At 36.8% G+C, this 21,259-nt stretch overlaps 1 protein-coding gene and 1 long non-coding RNA gene across 21 annotated transcripts in view; one reads left to right on the top strand and one right to left on the bottom strand.

Annotated features, from left to right (window-relative positions):
* Nucleotides 1–21,259, bottom strand: part of ZBTB20 (zinc finger and BTB domain containing 20) — an 838,376-nt gene that overhangs the window by 335,615 nt on the left and 481,502 nt on the right. The window lies entirely within an intron of this gene.
* On the top strand, nt 1,669–20,766 carry LOC120851819. Its single transcript, XR_005718417.1, has 3 exons — nt 1,669–2,251; nt 14,000–14,004; nt 20,747–20,766. It is a non-coding gene; the product is annotated as an uncharacterized LOC120851819 (long non-coding RNA).

The raw sequence follows: 21,259 nt of genomic DNA, 5'->3' as shown, positions 1-21,259 counted from the left end.
AATACGGGTGTGGGTTGCCGTTTCCTCCTTCAGGGGACCTTCTGGACCCAGGGATTGAACCCGTGTCTCCTTGTCTCCTACATTTTAGGCAGATTCTTTACCACTGAGCCATGAGGGAAGCCCATTAGTAGTTTCTATGAATATGCCACAGTTTGTATACCATTTTCTATATTTGGATATTTCCATTTTTAGGCACTTCTGAATAAAGTTACTATAAACATTCTTATGAAAGTCTTTTTGAGGACGTAGTTTTCATTTCTCTTTGGTAAATACCCAGGAATGCAATTACCAAGCAATAGGGTAGGTTGATATATGTTTAACTTTATATGATATTAAGTGTCCCAAAGTGGAACATTCTCAGCAGTGATATAAGAATGCCAAGTATTCTTCATCCCTGGCAATGCTTGAACGTGCTAGTCTTTTTTGTTTTAGTCATTCTAGTAAGCATGAACTATGATTTCCTTGTGGTTTTAATTTGAATTTTCCTGATGACTAATGATGGCTGAGTACCTTTTAATGAGTTTATGGCCATTTTTAGGTCTTCCATTGTGAAGTGCCTATTCACGTTGTTTGCCTATTTTTAAATTTCATTTATTTACTTATTATTATTATTTTTTGTTTATTATTTATTTATTTTTTATTTTACTTTACAATTCTGTATTGGTTTTGCCATACACTGACATGATACTTTAGTTACATTATGATCAGGGAACATATTTTGCAGTATCTCAATCTTTTGAAAATGTTTATAACTCATTTGATGGCCCAGATTTTAGTCTACCTTGATAAAAATTCCATGAGGAGTTTTGCATTTGGGAATAGTGTTCTATTCAATACAAATAGGTTGAGGTATTTGATGGTGCTTTTAAAATCTTTATGTCTTTACTGATTTTCTATCTACTTAGGCCATCATTACTGTGAGAAGGATATTAAAATCTCCAGTTTTCTTATGAGTTTCTCCATTTCTCTTTTATTTTTTGTCAGTTTCCACATAGATGTTTATTACTTATATCTTCATGATAACTACATACATGTCATTATGAAAATCCCTCTTTATCTTTAATTAAAGTCTCCTCTAATATGAATATAGCCAATCCAGCTTTTTAATGCTTATTCATATTGTATGTTTATTGTGTATATCTCCCTATTCTGGTAGTATAACCATAATTTGATATTTAAAGTGCTTTCCTTGTAGACAATATATAGTCAAGTCCTACTTTTTTTTTTTAATCCAGTTTGACAGTCTCTGTCTTTTAATTGTAGTATTTAGGACATTTACATTGAATGGAGTTATTGCTATGGTTGAGTTTAGATTTACCATTTCATTATTTGCTTTATATTTTTTTTCCTTTTCTGTTACCCTGCTTTCCTTTCTGTTTTTAATTGCTTAGCAGGTAATTTATTATTTCATTTAAAATCCACTATTGGCTTTTAAAATGCATTTATTTTGTATTATTTTTTAACAATTGTTCTAGGGATTACAGTATGTTTCTTTAATTTATTGCTGTCTGCTGGTGCTAAGTTGCTTCAGTCGTGTCCGACTCTGTGCAACCCCAGAGATGGCATCCCACCAGGCTCCTCCGTCCCTGGGATTCTCCAGGCAAGAACACTGGAGTGGGTTGCCATTTCCTTCTCCAATGCATGACAGTGAAAAGTGAATGTGAAGTCGCTCAGTCATGTCTGACCCTCAGCGACCCCCTGGACTGCAGCCTACCAGGCTCCTCCGTCCATGGGATTTTCCAGGCAAGAGTACTGGAGTGGGACTTAATATTGTATTACTTCATGTAAATACGTGAGTCTAACAAGAGTATAATTCTGTTTATCACCAGTCTGTCCTCTATAGTACTTTTATATATTTTAACATTTATAAATATTATAGATCCATGATAAAGTTATAATTTATGCATTAGACAGTATTTTTTAATTGCCAGTATAAAAAACATATTTTTTTACATGTACTTAGATTTACAACTCTTAGTGTTTTTAATCCCCTTTTTAAAACAAAGTTTACATCTGCTGTCCTTTCAGCCTAAACAACTTCTTTTCACATTTCCTGTATGAGTTCTGCTGACAAATTTTATTTATATGAAAAATTTTTATTTTTTTGTTATTAAAAGATGTTATTATTGTAAATAGAATTCTGGGCTGATAGTTTTTGTTTAATCATTGTTTCTAGCCTCCTTCAATTATGATGAGGTGTCAGCTGACATTTATCTAACTGTCCCTCTAGTGTGAAAGTGTCAGTAGCTCCGTCGTGTCAGAAGCTCCCTTTGCAACTCCATGGACTGCAGCCAGGCTCCTCTGTCCATGGAATTCTCTAGGCAAGAATACTGGAGTGGGTTGCCATTTCCTTCTCCAGGGGATCTTTCCAACCTAGGGGTCAAACCCGGGTTTCCCACATTTCAGGCAGACTCTATCGTCAGAGCCACTAGGGAAGCCCATTGTTCCCCTATAGGCAATCTATTTCCCAAATCCCTTTGGCTGCTTTCAAGATTTTCCTTTTTATATTTGGCTTATACAAGTTTGAAAACAAGGCCTACATGTGGTTTCCTTTGTATAATTTTGCTTTCCATTTAATTTTAAACATTTTTAGCTATCATTTCTTCAAATGTCATTTTTGTCTCATTTTCTCTTCTGCCATCTCCAATTTGCTGTTAAGTCTTCCCAATGAATTATTTTTATTTCAGCTATTGTACTTTACCCCTTTGGCTCTTCTTAATAATTCAACTGATTTTCTCTTTTTCTGAGATAGTCCAAACATATTAGATGGTTTAATGTTGTTCTACAGATCACTGATACTCTGCATATTTTCAGTTCTTTATATTAATATTTTACTTCATCTTTTTATATTAATATTTTTTATTAATCTCTATTCAAGTTTACTGACACTTTCTCCTGCTTTCAATATGCTGTTAAGCCTTTCCAATTATTTTTTGTTTGTTTCTTACATTGTACCTTAGTTTTTTGGTTTTTAAAAATCATTTCCATTTCTTTGCTTATGTTTTCAACTGTTTCCTCTTTATGACCATATTTTTCTTGAGTCTTGAATATATTTATAAATTCTGCTTTAAAGTTCTTGTATGCTTATTTAAACATCTAGATTACCTAGGGATTTGTTTCTGTCAATTGTCTTGTATTTTAGGTTAGAAGTCACATTTTCCTGTTTCCATGTCCCATGTCCAATCATTTACTTAAGTGCATATTTACCTTATGTATAAGACCCTTGGTTCTGTTATCTTCCTCTAAAGAATTTTTTTTTTAATTCTAGTAGGCAAATTACTGGTTGACAACCTTGACATTGTGGTGGCTTAGATTTGTCTTTGTTAGGTCTTTCAATGTTGCAGTTTTGTCCCTTTTTCTCAAATTAATGTCTTAGTCCTGATTCATCATCTATATTTGTATAGTGTGGCTCTTTCTGTGTTTTAGGTAAAGACTTAGACATTTACCAAATCTTTACAGCTTAGTTAAACGCATACTCTTAATTTTATCTTCCTTTTATCAGATACTTCCTCAGCTCTTTTAGCCTTTTAATTATTACTTTTCGCTAGGCTTCCCTGGTGGCTCAGATGGTAAAGAATCTGCCTGCATTGCAGGAGACCTCAGTTCAATCCCTGGGTTGGGAAGATCCCCAGAGAAGAGAATGGCTACCTACTCCAATATTCTTGTCTGGAGAATTTCATGGACAGAGGAACCTGGCAGGCTACAAGTCCATGGGGTTGCAAAGAGTTGGATACTACTGGGCGACTTTCACTTTTTCATTTCTTTTTCCAAGTCCTTATAGACTCCCCTCTACTTGCACAGTTCACAAATCAGCTAAGACATTAGGAGACATTATATGAAGACTTATGGGTTCCCTCCCTCTGTGGCTCCATCCTTCCCAAAATTTGCTTCCTCAAATTCAGTCACTCTGCCAACTCTGAAATCCATCCTCTGACATCTCAATCCAATAAGATTTTGGCTTGCTGTTTCAATTCTAACTGCCCCACATCACATAGACTAGGGAGTTCCTTGAGGGAAAAAGCTATCATAAATGTGGATGTCACCCTGCACGTTTCACTCCAGATTCTGTCTGCCTTTGGTCACTTTCCAGTGCCTTCAAATAACTGTTCAGTTTTCAACTGTAGTTTAATTGTTTTTTTTTTTTTTATTGTAACCAGAGTTTAAAATTCTTATGTGAGGATATGTTTGTCTTGAAATAATACAAACTACTCCTCCATTAACAAAATCAGAATTACCAAACATGTTTTATGGTAGATATTATTTAGAAATTGATTTGGAAAATCGTATCATTATTAAAGTGTCAGCAAATTTTCCTCTTTCAATAGACTGCTTCTTCCTTATGAGAAAGGTCATAATTTTTTCATCATTTAAAAAAGTAATTCACAGTGCCTAGGAAAATGGTATGTATCCCACTAAATATGGCTAAGAAATAGTTGTATAATTAAATTCAACAAAACATATGAGTGAAATGAAATACAGTTACAACCAAAGAAAGGGCCCTGAATGAGCATGCTTAGGAGATCAGTAGTGTGAGATATTTCTGATCATGACAGAGAATCTGAACGTGTGGTACAGCTGTGTTGGGAAAACGGGTACCTTCATTCTCACCATTTATAAAGTCTTATTCTAAGGTAAGCGTTTACTACACACTTTATGTAGAGAATTTATAAAGTGGCCCAGGTAGTCAGACTCCAGAGTTAAATTTCAACCATTCTCTCAAATTTCCTACTTAGAATTGAGATCAAACTCACTTACAGTACTTATCACCTGTTCTAATAGTATGCATGTCCTATTAATATTTTTCCCATCTCCTATATTAACAACTTGCCTCTTCTATCTTATAAACTTGCTCCCCATCCATCCCAGACAATTCCTGCTCATTTCATAAAGCAGCAGAAAGATGGAGATCTGAGATTGAAGCAGTACGTGGTCAAAAAATACTTCTGGAATCAGTGAACCTGAAACAACCTGTCCAGTTCTGTCCTTTGGAAATCAGTTTCAAATTCCTCTCTTCCAGATAGCCTCCAGTATTTAAAGTGGAGTATTTTACCTATTACTCTATCTCACCAAATTCCATGGCAAACTGATATAACAGATCAATTATTAATTATTTATTTTTATATCTCAACATTCCAGGTGCCCTGAGGAAAACAAATTAAAAACAAGACAAGGTCCTTAGCTACAAACAAATTACATTTTGGTTAGGGAAATTCTTACCCATCACACAGTCACCTACTTATCACCTGTTCTAATAGTATGCATGTCCTATGAAGTGTAACCTTCATCCAACTTATTTTATCAATCTTTATGTATGTATATATTCTAATATGTTGTTTCATTTTTCTTTCTTCTTTGTAACAATTCCATGCAGGCTATTCATTTCAAGAACCTGACTGGCTTTCTATTGGTGCTCATCCCTTAAGCCCTGAGAACTGAGGGCCTACTGGAGCCCTGTGGAACTTATCAGGTCCCTCTGGAGGAATTCAGTCCTTGCTGCCTCATCCAGCCTTCCGCACTCAGCTTGTAATCAACTTAACTGTTAAAGTCTTTGTACACATTAGGTAATATTTGTCCTCGGTACTCCCAGGGGACTGTGGTCACTGCCCAACTAGGAAGCCCTACCCTTCATTATTCAGCCACAGCTTGAAGGGTATTCTAATCCTAACCTTCCGCCATCTGACGAACCAGCTGCATCAAAGGCTGTGTTCCCTTATTTGTTTGTTTTTTCCTAAAGCAGAATCAGTATTTCAAACTAAGTCATTTATTAGAAAAGTAAGGACTCTGGGTCCAAATTTTCAAAACATGTCTCTTCTGTGAACCACGACAAATTTAAACTGAATTATGCCTCATATTAGAGTCAGGACTCATGTGGTCCCTTTTTCTCTGCCCCTCTGGATCCCTGTATGCTGTTCAGGGGAAGTTGCTGGCTTTTGAACTGACAGTTTGAAAATGAAGGCATTTTTCTTTTAGGGAGAATAGTCCTTCAGTGATTCAAACAACGAGCCTTGTGATCAAAATAATTCATAAAGGAAAAGATTTATGAAGTGACTTCACTAGCACACAATGCATTTTTTAAACTTTGTTTTTTAAATAAATCTGTCAGTACACAAGCCAAGACAACACATCTGAATGCAATATCAGACACACCCTGAATCCCTTCTCCTTCGCTTGTCCAAGACTGTGGCAGAAAGAGAAAATGCTTCTCTTTGTCTTTTTTTAAAATTTAGTATAATTTTTTAAATTAAAAATGTGAGTTCTGTGAAAAGACTTTTAAAAAGTGTGTGTACTATCATTTCCTACATAAAACCTGCTTTTAAAAAATGCAGTTTCCATCTACCACTTGTGCTTGTTTAAGAGAATAAAAAATAAATAAAGAAGTCTAACTTATAACGAATCCCTCTGGCATAAGGAAGCTTGTTCTAATCTCCCTTTATCAGGTTTGAGTGATAGTTCTGCTCAGGGAGTATTGACAAGGCCATCCTGTTTCTCAGGGTTTCGTCTCCCTCAGTTGGAGAAGGATACAGTGCATTTTCACATTCTCAAAGTCTGCAGTTGTTTTTATATAAGAAGCAATTTGCTTGGGTCACGTCAGGTCGAATGGGATGCCTGCCCAGCTCTTGGTTTTAAAGGAAAAACATACAGAAAGACACAAAAACACAGCAGTTTCCTTCATTAAATTCCACTCTACCTGCCATGGGCTTCTAGCCACAATGGAATTTCCCACCCTGGCCTAGACTAGCCTAACTTTTATTTTTAGGGATTTTTTTTCCCCCCTCAAATCTTATGAGCTTTCTTTCAAGTGAACTTTGAGGTAAGAATTATTAAACGATAGAGTAATTGCCTGGTTTAAAAAGAATCAGATGTGAGAAACAAATGCCTGGTGACCTTACATAATATTATTGGATAACCACTCCCTAGATAACAGCCTTTCAAAAAACGGTTCATAATCAGTACAAGACAGGTAACATAATTCCAAATCAAAACTTGAATGGTGAAAGAAGAGGGGAATGGCACCTTCTCAGTAATACTCTGCTTACCACTACATTGGATAGAGAGAATTTTAAAGGGGAAAATGTAACTGAGTAACTAAAAGAAACAAAAACAAGGAAGTACATAGAAGAGAGAGAAAGAGGCAAGCTTTTGGACCATTCTCTCCTGAAAACCATTTATGCTTTTGCCTATTGCCTTGGGGCAACTGATTTAATCAGGGTTGTTCATGTGGATTATCTAAACTATGAAAAGCAACAGGGAGAACTTCCCAAGAAATCCAGGCTGGGTGTGCTGCAAAACACTTGGTTTGCGGCCTGGAGCTAAGTAGTCTGTTCACATTGTACTCGGGGTCTTAAGGAAAATGGATCAATGCCTCTATAATTCTTTGTCCCTTTGATGTACCTCACCATTTGGTATCTCTTGGCATTAGGAAAGCTCTTGAAAATGACCCTGCCTAGTTAAATGATTTATAGTCTGGGGACAAAGAAAGTAAAGAAAGAAAAAAGGTCCGGTAATGAGGGAGGAACAATGTACCTTCCTGCTATCTTTTCTCAGCATAAATAAAGATTGAAAGATGTGATTTGGGGGGATTGTGAATCCCACTCTCCCCACATTAACAATAGCCCTGTCAAAGCCAAACTGAGGCCTTATCTCAACCAACTCTTTAGAACGTATCAAGCTGGCCCTCTCATTCATTATTTTCAAGTGGATTTTGCATAATCTTCCTTTAAATCATGAAGTTTATTTTTCAGGCATGTCGTTTGCTTTGTTGTTGTTCTTCACTCATTTTAGCTTCTTATCCTCAAACCCCTGTTTCCTTGCTAAAGTTGATTGTTAATGCAGCCGTCCCATTAGCATCACAGCACATTTATAAACCAAAGACGGGTTTGCTCTACCTGGCTTCCAAAACCATTTGCTGGTTTAGACAAAGTCATGGGTTTGTCTACTCATGTGAATAAACAAACTTTTGTCTATAATGTGAATTTGGAGAAGGAAAGAGCAGCTGCATGGAACAAAATCTACAGATGTCAAAATTACTGCCACAAGTCTCATGGTCTTTCCTCCTGCATGTGCATATTCTACATTAACTTCTTCTTAGATATTAGGATTTTGCTGCTTAAATGGATTCCATTTTCTTCCAGTAAAACCAAGTGGTTTACCCTGACATTTAACAGTGATTTAGTGATTTTAGAGTTTCTTCTAGCTCTAAAGTAAATGTGCATGAGACTAGTGAACTTGTGTCTTGCCAGTTAATCTGAGCTTTTTAGCAGTTCCCTGAGGCTGCATATGGTCTCTCACAGACCCTTGGAAACCCTGAGATTCTGAACCGCTGTCTAGTTTGTGGTTGTGCTGCCAAGGAGTAAAGCAAATTCATTACTTATGGTGACTCTCCCTCAAGCATGGTGAACTGAAATACAAGGAAACCCTGACTATACTTCAGACAGAACATTAGGGTTAATGCTGAAAACCAAGGAACTAAGAGCCTGTGAATATTGTACCAACTCAAGAAGGAGAAGACAACAAAACAATATTGGGGTTTAGAAACAAGAGTGGTAGTGTATCAATATGTTATTATGCGCCAGTTGTTACAACAAAACTAACTGAAGGAAGCCTCAACCTCACTGGTGATATTTGTGGGTACAATTCTTGAAGCACAACTTGCACTGCATCTGTAGGAAACGTTCTCACAGGTGTCTTCTCCCTCTTCTCTTTCTCTCTCTCACACACATACACGTGTACGTACACGTACTAGTAGACTACGGCCACTGGTAGTAGTAGACTATGGCTACTGTGTTAATTTGCATCTATGAAACAGTAGGCAGCTGCTTTATATATACACCATAGAAGAATGAAAGTGAGAAAACGGGTGTAGCCATGGTTTTTGGATACTATCAGAAAGAAAGAAAATAGGCTTAGAGCAAGTTAAAGGTAAATGGACAGTGATGAGTATAGAGACCAAGTTAGGATTCCTTAGGAACTGAAGACAGGACTAATGTTACTTAAAACCTGTATAAATTACTTGCTCACCCCAGCATCTTGCATGGGCCTGGCATATAGTGGAAGATCAATTAATTTTTGCTGAATTAACCAATGAGTAATCTGAAACTAAAAGTACACAATAAATTATGCAAGTATATGGATGGAATTAGATTTTCCTGAGCAGGATTAAGCTAGCTGATGGAGCACAGAATATGTCCAGGTGTGCAGAAAGGTGGCAGTATGTACACGGACAACCAAAATATTCAAATGTATGAAAAAGATAGCTTTAAGTCTTAACTAGGAAAGGGACTTGAAGGTCACTGAATTTTTTCAGGCAAAAAATGAAAACAATAAAAACAGTACTTCAAAAACTTGGTCATTATTAAGGAAAGTATTAAAATAAAAGTTATACTTCCTTTATAAACTCTCTGCACTTAGGTAAAACCATCCGCACTTAGAATACAAAGTTTTTCTGACATAACATCCCAAAGCCCCTTACACAGGGCAGTCATTAAATTCAAACTAGATTAGTATAATGTAAGCTGCTGCTGCTGCTAAGTCGCTTCAGTCGTGTCCGACTCTGTGTGACCCCAGAGACGGCATCCCACCAGGCTCCCCCGTCCCTGGGATTCTCCAGGCAAGAACACTGGAGTGGGTTGCCATTTCCTTCTCCAATGCATGAAAGTGAAAAGTGAATGTGAAGTTGCTCAGTTGTGTCCGACTCCTAGCGATCCCATGGACTGCAGCCTACCTCTGTCCATGGGATTTGCCAGGCAAGAGTACTGGAGTGGGTTGCCATTGCCTAGTAGAGAACAATTTCTCTAGTAGAGAGAAATTTTGTGATTTCATAACAATTCATTGACTATGAGAAAAATGCAAACAAACATGGTTGTTAATAAATGTTATTTAGCTGATGTCATATTGACATTTCTTAGTAACTGGCTACCAAGTCAGTTTCCTAATAAGTACAATTTCCCCCACTCTCTGAGCTTATGGACTAGTGTCTTATGGACCTGTAGTCTGGATGTTTATATTCATTTATCCATTCAACAAACTTTTACTGAGTGCCTTCTCCAATTGTACCAGTCTGGTAAGATCAGATTGGGTTCTTTACGTATTGTCACTATATAAATGAACACCATACTTCCTTTACCCCTTGCATTTTCTGTTTTTATTGGAGGCTATCTCTCATGATTGCAAATTCAGATCCTTGATCCTAGTTCCTTTCCTACTTTTTAAAAAATTTATTTCCCTTCACCATATGTCTTTCTTCCTATGAGTAATAAGATGCTGTACATTTCTTAGCAGTGGCCATGGTGCTTCTAGCGTGGAACTCCATCAGTCCCAAACACATTGCCTTGTTACAGAGATATAATGTGCTTTCCACAGTTAAGAAATGATTTGATTTCTTTTGCCTAGGTAGAAATATTACAAGTTAACAGAGGTCTCCTGTTATAAACCACAATAACTGGTCTGCTTACCAACATCAGTTGCTAAATTGTATCCTGATAGAAGGCTAAGATCTATGTTAAGTTTTCTTTCTACAAGTCGCCTATTTCCTCTGAATACAGTTAATTCACCTGGCAACAAAGATTAATCAGCTGCTTCTTTTTTGTGTTCAAAGAGAAAGAAGTATGATTTCTCTTTGCTTATTAGAACTTCTGGTAAGTGGTGATAGGTTTCTTTTCTCTTTTGGCAACCATGTTTCAATTATCAGGAACTCCAAGTTCAGAACTGAAGAACACTGATTCTGTTCTGTGATTTTACATCCCTGCTAGGGATTAGTAAATTGCTAAAGATTTCCCACATGGAAGATGAGACTGTACTTACTCTTCACTTGCAAGGGACAAATAGGCATATTAAAAGGGGTTTTAGAGTATCTAAAATATGATAAACTTGGCTTTCTTTTAAACATCTATTCATGAGATTCTCCTTAGAAATAGGAGAGACTATCTTATTTCTATGAGTGGATATCCCATCTCTAACAGTGTTTTGCAAAGAGACATGCTACCGATGCCTTTTCCAGTGAGATGCACATACTAAAATCATATAAGCTAGACAAGATAATTTTATAATACAAGTAGAAAATAATAAAATCTACTGTGATGGTCTAGAAAACATACGAAGTGTGTAACAGAATAAAATGAAAAGGTCTCTAATTTTTCAAAAGCTGCAACAGAATTTCCCTTCCACTGTAATCTTGCCTTTTACAATGTATATCAAAAGTAACTTTGTTATGTTCATGAAGAATGACCTTGACAAGGATGGCATAACTATAAGCAAAATGATTTTTAAGGGATGAGTCTATATATATATAATTTCATCATTTCTAGAAACATGGATGTCATTAGACTTGAAGATAATTGGTGGGTTAAACCAACTTATTCTGATATCAACCAAAATGTGACTTAATTATAGATTACAGTGATTAAACACATTTGGAAAGAAATGAGTCTCTCCTCTATTCCTCCAACTGCCCACACCTCTTTTCCTCTTCCACCACAGATCTATGGCAGCCTAACTTCTAGCTAACGAGTTAGAAAACAGGATGAAGCATCAATTTGGTATTGTTTTAAAAAAATTATACATAACCAAAAGAAATGACAAATGTTTTAGTGGTTACTAAATATTTAGTGGGTAGAATACACAGAAGAACTGTACAAAAAAGATCTTCACGACCAAGATAATCACGATGGTGTGATCACTCACCTAGAGCCAGACATCCTGGAATGTGAAGTCAAGTGGGCCTTAGAAAGCATCACTATGAACAAAGCTAGTGGTGGTGATGGAATTCCAGTGGAGTTATTTCAAATCCTCAAAGATGATGCTGTGAAAGTGCGGCACTCAATATGCCAGCAAATTGGAAAACTCAGTTTTCATTCCAATCCAAAAGAAAGGCAATGCCAAAGAATGCTCAAACTACTGCACAATTGCACTCATCTCACACGCTAGTAAAGTAATGCTCAAAATTCTCCAAGCCAGGCTTCAGCAATACGTGAACCGTGAACTTCCAGATGTTCAAGCTGGTTTTAGAAAAGGCAGAGGAACCAGAGATCAAATTGCCAACATCCACTGGATCATGGAAAAAGCAAGAGAGTTCCAGAAAAACATCTATTTCTGCTTTATTGACTATGCCAAAGCCTTTGACTGTGTGGATCACAACAAACCGTGGAAAATTCTGAAAGAGATGGGAATACCAGACCAGCTGACCTGCCTCTTGAGAAACCTATATGCAGGTCAGGAAGCAACAGTTAGAACTGGACATGGAACAACAGACTGGTTCCAAATAGGAAAAGGAGTACGTCAAGGCTCCTTTGTCACCCTGCTTATTTAACTTATATGTTAAGTTAATGAGAAATGCTGGGCTAGAAGAAGCACAAGCTGGAATCAAGATTGTTGGGAGAAATATCAATAACCTCAGATATGCAGATGACACCACCCTTATGGCAGAAAGTGAAGAGGAACTAAAAAGCCTCTTGATGAAAGTAAAAGAGGAGAGTGAAAAAGTTGGCTTAAAGCTCAACATTCAGAAAACGAAGATCATGGCATCTGGTCCCATCACTTCATGGGAAATCTATGGGGAAACAGTGGAAACAGTGTCAGACTTTATTTTGGGGGGCTCCAAAATCACTGCCGATGGTGACTGTAGCCATGAAATTAAAAGACGCTTACTCCTTGGAAAGAAAGTTATGACCAACCTAGATAGCATATTCAAAAGCAGAGATATTACTTTGCCAACAAAGGTCCATCTAGTCAAGGCTATGGTTTTTCCAGTGGTCATGTATGGATGTGAGAGTTGGACTGTGAAGAAAGCTGAGTGCCGAAGAATTGATGCTTTTGAACTGTGGTGCTGGAGAAGACTCTTGAGAGTCCCTTGGACTGCAAGGAGATCCAACCAGTCCATCCTAAAGGAAATCAGTCCTGGGTGTTCACTGGAAGAACTGATGCTGAGGCTGAAACTCCAGTACTCTGGCCACCTCATGAGAAGAGTTGACTCATTGGAAAAAACTCTGATGCTGGGAGGGATTGGGGACAGGAGGAGAAGGGGAAGACAGAGGATGAGATGGCTGGATGGCATCACCGACTCGATGGACATGAGTTTGGGTAAACTCCGGGAGTTGGTGATGGACAAGGAGGCCTGGCGTGATGCGATTTATGGGGTCACAAAGAGTCAAATATGACTGAGCAACTGAATTGAACTGAAGTGAAGGTGTAACTGGATAATGCAGGGTATTAATCTGCTGACTAATATTGATATTTAGAAAATTAGAGGTGCCAAGACGTTCTTTCAACCACAGTATTCCAGATCTAGTAATTTTTAGTGGGCTTAGTATAGGAGAAAAGATGCTTAGATATGCATACTTAAAAATAATTGTATCTGATTTATTTATCATCTAAGCCCTTGTGTTTTCTGGAAAATGTATTAATGAGAGAGGAGCATTATCTGACAGTTCAGAAAGGAAAATGGAAACCATCTGTTCTATGCCAACTAGGCTTATGAACAAATATTCTCAATCCTTGAAAGGAAAGGAATAATATAAAATAATCTGAGACTCTAGAAAGAACTGAAATATTCTTTGAAAAATTTTTAAGTGCTATATATGTTAAAAATAGTATAACTATAACATAGCTGATTATTAAATATGTAATTTGTTTCTTTCTAACAATCCTTCTCCTTTAAATCTAAAGAATTGATTAATTTCTTTATCTACTCTTTTGGATAAATACCATGTTCACAGATGCTTGAAATCTAGCCCATCAGTTTCCCTTTAGGATATTTTAAGGAACTTTAGAAGATCATGAACTCTGGAGTACTGACTAACCCAGAACCTGCCTCCATCTCTTACCGGCTGTGTGACTTTGACCAAGCTACTAAAATTCTTAATATTTCAGTTTCCTGCCCCATTAAGAATGGCATGATAACCGTACCTACCTCCTACGGTTACTAGGATGATTAAAGATTTTCATATAGCCAGTATGAAGTTGCTTTTCTGAGTCTTTGGAGGTGTTTGAGATCAGATTGACTAAGCTTTGGTGTTTTTGTTTGGTAAATTCACTTCCAAGTCTTAGATCAGTGGGGCAAAGAGCTGCTTGTATAATTGCCATCTTTCTGCCTCAAAGCCAAGATGGATTTACCTGTTAGTTTTAGTTTTCACTAAAGATCTCTCTTCAGCTGTGTGCAGTAAGGGTGAAATATCAACTATTAAACTCTTTGAAGCAGGCAAATGTTGAAAGGGGAATTTAGTTAAGTCAATAGAAGTGTGCTAGCTTGGTCTGCCTCTCAGAAAGATCACTGTAATAAAAAGACCAATAAATAAATTAAAGGTATAAAATATACATCTATGCAGAATCTTAGAACCCTTTCTCTAACACGTAAGTCATTAAAGGAAACGTTGTGTCCTGCCTATTAATTCAACACTTAAAATAGAACCTATCATAGTTCTATGGAAGAAATTTGCAGACGAGAGTTACTGAGTTTCTTTGGATCATATTTTTCAGTATTTCATTAACAGCAACAGCAACAACAACAACAAATGAATAACAACAACAGTGGTTCTGGTTGTATGTGTAGTGGCTGTATGTGTACTACTATTCAAGTGGTTCTTAACAGGGGGACAATTTTGTCCTGTCCTTCCCTCAGTCCCTAGGGGACTATAGGCAATGTTTGAAGACAATTTTGATGATCAACTGAGGGATACCACTGGCATCTAGTGGGTAGAGGCCAGGAAAACTGCTAAACATCTTATGGTGTGGAGGATAATACCAATCTGCCCCCATCAAAGAACTTTCTGGTCTAAACTGTCAATAGCACTGTGCTGAAAAACCCCGTCTTGATTTGATATCACAAAGACACTGGCTTTGAACTATCAGCCACTTCAACATTTAAGATACTCAGTTTACGGAGTAGCCTGATAGTTGAAGGATACACCTAGAAGGAATACCGCTTTGAATGTATAACTGGCAGATCTGGATACAGTGCTAAGGAAAGAACTGGTAAAGCAAATAATTGTTTGGTAGCTACTTATGCCAAAAATTATAAAAACATAATTTTACATTACTGAGTAAATCAGACTAATTTTTTTCTTTAATCCCAGGAGGTCTAACAATATGAAGTTATAGACTATGCAAATTTATCCTGACACAGATATTTTGAAACAGTTTATTTAAAGCAGTAAATATATATATATATATATTTAAAAAAGATAGCCCAAATGAGGTATGAAGAATGAGAAGTCATTTTTCTACATCAGATTTTTTCCCCTACTGACTGTATTTTTCAAATGTATTGCAAGCATTCATTCATGCAAATCACAAACTACACTTGTAAGACTATTTCTCTCTGATGGCAAATAAAGCTAAAACTAAGAATTTAAGAACCATTTCTGTATCAGAGTAACTTTTAGCTAAGAGAGCACAACACAAGCTCTAAGGTAGATGTGAAATTTATTTTTAAATTAAGCCACAACTATTCAGCAAACATTACTTCAGAACCACACCACTGTTACAGAATATTGACTCCATATGAAAGGAAGACCAACATAAATGAAATTTGAAAATGAAGAAGACAAATATGTGAAAGTTATTTTTAACATGGCTAAAATTCAAATATGAATTTTTTAAAAAGGTTTCATTGTTAAAGAAAACAGGTATATTTTTCCAATGAAAGAGGATGACTGAAATTGACATTCAGGTGAGCATTTGGACACTACCAGTGTGTGATGTTGCACAAAATTACTCACCTCCAGAATTATCCTCATGCTTTTGAATTTTATTTTGGTTCATGGTACCAGGAGTTAAAATGAATTGAGGGTCTCAGAAAAATTGACTTTTATTTATTTCCACTTGGAACCCCAATTAGTTGCTTCCTAGGCAGGCACTTCTTATTGATGATGAAATCCAAGGTGAAATAACTGGCTTAGCCACAAAGAGAATGGAAGGAAGATCACTGATTTCTGAGCTGCCAATATCTTTTCTCCTCTTTCTTATTTTAACTTCTAGATTTAGCTCCAAAACATTTGCTCTTTCTCCCTTAAGGGGAAATTCTAAGGTCAGAAGTTTAGTGGAGGGGAGGGTAGAGATGGTTTTAGGTTTTTATAGCAGTTTAATTCAAAATTATTAAGTATCTCCTACCAAGAGACTGCCACTAAAACTGTTTCTTTAACAGAACAAGGCAAAGGGAGAGATTTAAATATGGGTAAAAAAAATATGAAAGGAAACTACAAAACTCTGGCACTGTGAAAGATTCAGAAAAAAAAAAAAATCCGATATCTGCTTTCAATATACTTACAATCTTATTCTAGAGAAAAAAAAAGAATTCCACTTTAAATAGCTAAATAACAGAAAGAAACAGTACAGGTAACAAGGCGTGGTAGAAGCAAAATGCTATGGGGAAGTCATGTATTTTACATCTTTTCCAACTAGAAGAAAGAGACAGTGGGTCAAATGCAAGCTACTCTAGTTTTTGATATTAGTTTTGTAATACAGCTATAATCCCATTACAAAGAACTTCAAGAAACTGATGACATTTTTTTTCTGCCCTGTAGTTTATTGTCTCAAGTACTGCTTGAAATATCAGGCTACATGCAGTGAGGTCTGCTCTAATGGTATTTGTTGACCTACATTAAGTTTGGGTCAGCCTGAATAAATGGAGATGTACACTATACAGGTAACCAGTTAGTCAGATGGTTTGTAGTTGGGCTTTCACTATTTTTACAATGCTTTATTATTAATATTTTCACCCTGAAGACGAGACATTATTCTCAAATAATCTTGTTATTATATGTAACAGTAATATTTATTAAGGGTGCTTCTGGAAGTCTCCAAATGGGGATATGCAGAGGTGGATTTACTATGAATTTAATGGAACTTAAACTTCAGGGTCCCTCACTTGCACAGTCCCCCACTTCCCCCACAAAGACCCTGTACTTAATTTTTAATCATACTTCTATATTCTTTTCCTTAAAGAGTATTCTCCAAATAGCTTAAGTTTCTGGCAAAATCTTGATCCACCTTGGGTATAAAACAATCTTGAAGGAGTCAAACCTGACTACCCTGAAAGGCCAATTCAAAGAGTACATACAAGATGTACTTTTACAAGCATATACAAATGACATTTCCAAATGTATCCCTCCTATTGTTGTCATCTTCCACCTCAACTCCCTGCCCTCCAGGCAAGGGCTAGATGCCATCTTACTGTTACAAGGTCTCTAGACTCTTTTAAATAAAATCTGTCTGTGCAGTGATTGGGAATGATCATAGTGTTTCAGTAAAAGATGAAAAATTCAGAGCCATAAGATAATTTCTAAGAGTAAAAAGAGAGACAGAAAATGTTTTTAAGTAAACAGTAATACTTATTATTCACAGCGAAGGGATACATGCATTTGAGAAAAGGAAGGACGTGGACACTCTCTCAATACAATTTACAGTGGCACCTACTGAAAAGCATGGTGAGTTTACGCAGAGTGTGGGAATTTTTACCACAAATAACACCACGTGTCTGTTTTTTTGGTTTCTGAAAACCCGAAATAAATCCCACAGGCACCTCTAAAGCCCACCATGGAATTCTAACACTTCTGAGTAAGAAGTTCAGCAGAAAATAAAAACTTTGGATGCACTATGTCTGTCTACAGCTTTTCCTATAATGCCCTGTCCTGCTTGTTAAAGAAAACAGAATAAAAGATAACTCAAAAAATGAATGAAATTATCCCAAATGAAATATTAAATTGAAAAATAATAGTTAAATTGTTCATGACTATTTCCTGTTATATTTTTTCTTTCACTCTTAGAAATGGAGTTAAGAATGCTTCAAATAAAAAATGTAAAGCCCATCCCATCCTATAAAGGGCTAACTCATGTAAACAGGAAGCTTATTAAAAGAGCTTTTCTTGGCTTCCCGGCAAAGACTACATTTTATTTTGGTGGCAGCACCTATTTAAGTAGAGGTCTTTTTGTGGGTAGGGTGAAAAATTAAACATTACAATCCATTAGGCACCCACAGGATTAGAGTTAGTTGAGGGTCTTGTTGACTAGAGGAAACAAGGTTGCTCTGAGATCAAGGAACAGGCTTTGGTCTAGCCCTGCCCAGTGCATGCTGGGCTTCTCCATCCAGGCATCGCAAATCAACTCCAAGTTCCAAAGGACCCAGCAGACACCAGTTAATAACTGTGCAAAATGTTTCATATGCACTTCAAACTATTCTCTTGTTTCCTTTACATTTAAATGCTGTTTTATCTGTTTCTCTCTTTGCTTTCCCTTTCTGGGAAGCACTCTAATATAATGGAAAGTTTTGAAATTTGAAATCTTGCTTTCTAGTTCTGCCAAACCTGTGACACCTTGCCTTCCTGAGCCATCATTTTCTGATCTGTAGAATGGGAACTAACAATTCTTCTTTAATCAGTTCAAGCTTTTCATAGGTAAGCATCACCCATCTCAAAAATCACCTGAGGTGAAAATACAAATTTCCTGATTCTCTGCAAGTTAGAAAGCCTTGGAATCTGCATTTGAAGCCCTCTTCCCAGATGACTTTTGTACATGCTAAAGTTTTTGGACCAAAGGATCAGAATCAAATTAAATCACATAGAAGAAATTTATCTGTTAACTGCAAATCAAGATGTGTGTGCTTAGTTGCTCTCATTTAGTGATATTTTCCAGGGTAGCTCAAAGAATGAAAGCAAGGACCATTTTCCCAAAGATCTTGCTTCAAGCCATTCTTGCCATGCCAATAACATTCCGCTTTATCTTCAGTTAGACAGGTAGGTTCACTGGGGGTTAGTGGGGGGAGTAGAGCTGAGGGCTGTGACACAGATGGGACTTCTGCAGAATTTCATTTATGTGACTATACCTACCCTACAGGGTGATATAAGGATTAATTCCTATTTGGTAATTTACTGTGTGTAAAATGCCTTGAGCCCCTTGGAGGAAAGTGCTATATAAATGTAAAATAATAATTATAATAATAATAACCTCAACTATTTAACTGATCAGTGAATTAGCCAGAAGATTTAGGCTGCCAAGGGACAAGGCTGAAACCATTATAAGCAGGAACATTTTACATCATCATATCTCATAACTGTTATCACAAAAAGGGGAAACAAAGGGTGAAAATTAAGATAAATCCATGTTCTCTACTGATTTAAATGACAGAGGATCACTAGTAATGGCTCATGAAAGCCAGGAAACGTAAAAATGACAGCTGCATTGTAATTCTAACTCAGTGTATAAAATCCTGAGATTAAAAAACAAAAAATCCTGAGATTTTACACACTTTGGTCTTTTATTTGTACAGAAAATATCTTACCAGGGCAACATCTGAAATTTAGCATTATTAAGGCATTTGATTGAACTTACCTGATGGCTCAGCTGGTAAAGAATTTGCCTGCAATAAAGGAGACCTGGCTTCTGTCCCTGGGTTGGGGAGATGCCTTGGAGAAGGGGACGGCTACCCACTCCAGTATTCTGGCCTGGAGAATTCCATGGACTGTATAGTCAAAAGGGTTGCAAAGAGTCAGACACGACTGAGTGACTTTCACTTTCACTTTTTTAGGCACTTGACTGCTTTTGTTCAGTTGGAATATGTTCACAATTCACTCCTATTGGTAGATAATGGTTTTCCTCTCTGAAAGATATTGATGTTATTCTATGAAATTCCAGGTAATATTTAAATCAGTTATTTGCAAACAATTTGATTCCCATGTATCTTCCTAGGAACACTAGGGATTTAGTTTCCTTCCTAGGAAACTAAAATGTATTGGAAATAACTTTTCTTCCCAGCAAGAAAATATTTCAGTACATAAACTTACATAAGTTCAACTGTCCTCAGTTCTTACATTATTCGTTGTATTTATTTGATTCATTTCATGCAGATCTTTCCACTAAAAGCTCAAGGGGCTAAACCCAGAACTTTCATATACTAAACATGAATCACTTCTTAAACCACAAAAAGCAAAAGAAAGAGCTATAGAAATCTTAATGGGCAAGCTTCAGATGCTCAAAAGCAATTGTTTAGTTACTCTACTTAGTTATGCATCGTTCAAAACACTTTCTAAATCGGGCAAGAAAGGTTCTTTTGTGAAGAATAGGCTTTGGGGCCTTGGACAAGTTTTAATTCTAGTTGTTTTATAGCTCACACACACACAGCAGTTTTGATGTGTATGTAAGGCAGTACTGTACTTCACGTGACAAAGTTTGAGTTGAGTATTGAAAGGAGAAAGGGAAGAAAGAAAGCTAGGAGAGGAATTGAGCATGTGGTACCCTGTTCTATTTTTCATTATTAATTCCAGCCTCACTTTTAAATTATTCAATACTGAGTGTATAACAACAGGTGTAGACTAAGGTGAATGAATACCAGAAAATAAAGTTAATCAGTATAATTTCAAATTATCTTATAAATACTAAAATTAAGCTTTACTCTCTCTAAAAGGAGAAAGGCAGAAAAAAAAAAAAAAAACCCACAGAGTTTATGATGAATTTTCTTAGCCTGAAGAAGTTAATACTTCCCTGGTGGCTCAGACAGTAAAGCATCTGCTTATAATGCGGGAGACCTGGGTTCAATCCCTGGGTTGGGAAGATCCCCTGGAGAAGGAAATGGCAACCCACTCCAGTACTCTTGCCTGGAAGTAGTTAATGCTGCTGTTCCTGCTGCTAGACGGCAGCCCACCAGGCTCTGCTGTCCCTGGGATTCTCCAGGCGAGAACACTGGAGTGGGTTGCCATTTCCTTCTCCAGTGCACAAAAGTGAAAAGTGAAAGTGAAGTCGCTCAGTCGTGTCTGACTCCTAGAGACCCCATGGACTGCAGCCCACCAGGCTCCTCCAAATCCCTTCCCATGGGATTTGTCAGGCAAGAGTACTGGAGTGGGGTGCCATTGCCTTCTCCGAGTAAATGCTAGATACACATTTACATTTATTCTGATTTATAAGAAATCACGCGATACCTAATCCCTAAGATTACAAAATATTCCAAATGTGATGTGTTTAAACACATAAATACATAAACACACATGTGCACACATCCACACATACATCAAAAATACAGTGTTCTAGTATAGATTTCTCACTTTAAAGGACCTCTAAAAAGGGGAGAAGAAAACGGGTATATAAAAAAATGAATCAACTGGGGTCACCAGCAGACAGCAAATCCAGTTAAGTGCTGCCGATAATCATTTCCATTACAAACATTTTAAAAATCCATCTTTTCTTGACAGGTGTCCTTTCCTCCAGTATAGCTGATATGGTGGCCAGTGCCCTGATCTTCTACTCACACTGGCATTTCTTGCACTTGTATCACAAGCTC

This window comes from Oryx dammah, unplaced genomic scaffold, assembly GCF_014754425.2.
Source record: "Oryx dammah isolate SB20612 unplaced genomic scaffold, SCBI_Odam_1.1 HiC_scaffold_2, whole genome shotgun sequence".
In the NCBI taxonomy this organism is placed as follows: domain Eukaryota; kingdom Metazoa; phylum Chordata; class Mammalia; order Artiodactyla; family Bovidae; genus Oryx; species Oryx dammah.
The sequence above is the reverse complement of the archived record's forward strand: the minus strand, read 5'-3'. Positions and strand labels throughout refer to the sequence as shown.